This window comes from Frankliniella occidentalis, unplaced genomic scaffold (genome assembly GCF_000697945.3).
Source record: "Frankliniella occidentalis isolate FOCC.00 unplaced genomic scaffold, Focc_3.1 Scaffold60, whole genome shotgun sequence".
In the NCBI taxonomy this organism is placed as follows: domain Eukaryota; kingdom Metazoa; phylum Arthropoda; class Insecta; order Thysanoptera; family Thripidae; genus Frankliniella; species Frankliniella occidentalis.
The window spans coordinates 527,429-529,369 of NW_026267190.1; the positions used below are offsets into that span (position 1 = coordinate 527,429).

Below are 1,941 nucleotides of genomic sequence, written 5' to 3' on the forward strand. Positions count from 1 at the left end.
TTTTTTTTAGAGCTGTGGTTTTTGTCGTAGTCTTAATTTTTTGTACCTTTTTTTTGTCCGTATGTTGGGCGGCGATGACCGGCATCGCGGTGGTTGGGAAGAGGAGGGGGGAGTGGTGGTGGTGGTGGTCAGGGTACCGGGTACAGGCACCGGCGGCCGTCCGGCTGACCTTTCTCTCCTGGCGCTCTCACGGCTCTCCGCCGCGCCGTCCTCCTCCCGCGGGACCGTTTCGCACGCGTTGGACCCCGTTCCGCACACTGCCCGTCCCGTCCCCTGCCTCCGTGACCCCCGCCGGACCGGGGGGGGTAGTGGTGGTCAGGGTACCGGGTACAGGCACCGGCGGCCGTCCGGCTGACCTCTCTCTCCTGGCGCTCTCACGGCTCTCCGCCGCCGTCCTCCTCCCGCGGGACCGTTTCACACGCATTGGACCCCGTTCCGCACACTGCCCGTCCCGTCCCCTGCCTCCGTGACCCCCGCCGGACCGGGGCGGGTAGGGCCCCACACGCCGCCTCATGCCTTATCGAGGGCGCCTCGGCGCGCTCTGGCTGGCGCTACAAGCCAAGGCCGCCAAGTCTGATTTGACCTTGCCATATTGGCCCGCGTCCGTCTGCCGCCCGGCCTGGCCGGGGACACTGCAGGGTGCAGGGCAGGGCCCCCCTCTCATTGGTCGGCATCGGGTGCTGCGCAACTCGCTGCTCCGTTTTAGTATTCTCTTTCCTCGCGGGTAAACTGCGCAAGTCCATGCGTCATCGGCCATTCTAAAACTCGCATTACATTACAAAACGTTAATTTGTTGTCAAGATCGAGATGGGACTCGATTATGCGTATGTTCCTCGGTCTGTTCAGAGTGGAAATCTGAGACCCCCCCTTCCGGCCTCCTTCAAATGCTCTCATGGCACTCGTATCGTAGAATTCGGCACGCAATAAAACGCACACAACGCCGAACTGTGTCGCGGAAAAGTACGACGAAGGCTCGGCTCGGTTCGCCAGATAGAACTTTGTCGGAAAGCTCTGATTCTCATTTGGGGCGCGGAAGATTCCGCTGCGCCCGTTCCATTTTCTACTTCCAAGACTTCCCCCGCGGTTGTTTTCTTTTTCACATTGCGGTTCACTCTCCTCCGCCGCACGGCCGCTGCAGTCGTAACTTATTTACATTCGCACTGCCGATCTTTTTGTTCTCCACGCGCCACGCTGCTGCACTGCAGCTGGTGGGCTCTGATCTCTAGTATTATAGCGGTGCACTGCAGTCCCGGCCCGGGGGTGAACGCCTCCGCGAGTGGCTCTGCAACAAAGCGCTATGCTGTTGACGTCGCAAGAGATCGAGACGGAACGGCGGGGCGGGGGTGCTATGCGGAAGGACAAAAGGAGGGGGAGGGAGAGTAGGTGAGAACCAGTGGGAAGGGAAGGCAGTCGGGCAGAGAGATATGCACTGACAAATAGAACGGTGAATTGGAGGTTTACTTTTTTTCGCGCCTTTTGCAGTTGGTGTTTGCGTCGGTGTTTGCGTTGAGCGGTGCTCTGGCGGCTCCCCCGCCACAGCCACGCCCCGGCCTTCACCCTTCCCCTCCAGCGGGTATGGAAAGCTCCCGCGCCATCCCGCCTCAAGCCGAAGCCCTGTTTGTCCAGCCCCACGCGTGCGTCACGCGTTCGTCACGTGCGACCGTTCGTCATCCAGCCACGTCCCGCCCCGCCCCACCCTGCCCTGCCCTGCCCTGCCCTGCCCCACAGTTCGTGTGGAGGTGTCGATGAGGTACGTACGACAGTGCCCACCTTGGAGACGGCGTTTGTTGATGACGTGGTCCAATTTCACACCAAATGCGGAATAAAGTGTTGTGGCGTGTCGGGGAGTACCCCCCCCCCCTCCTCTCCACCACGTCAGCCCCAGTGCCCGCTCTTTCGTCGTAGTGCCTGGCGGACGAGGGCGTGTACTGCCTCTCCTCC

General features: G+C 61.4%; 1 protein-coding gene across 4 annotated transcripts in view; it reads left to right on the plus strand.

Moving 5' to 3' along the window:
• Positions 1 to 1,941, plus strand: part of LOC113206084 (apoptosis-resistant E3 ubiquitin protein ligase 1) — a 33,704-nt gene that overhangs the window by 5,447 nt on the left and 26,316 nt on the right. The window lies entirely within an intron of this gene.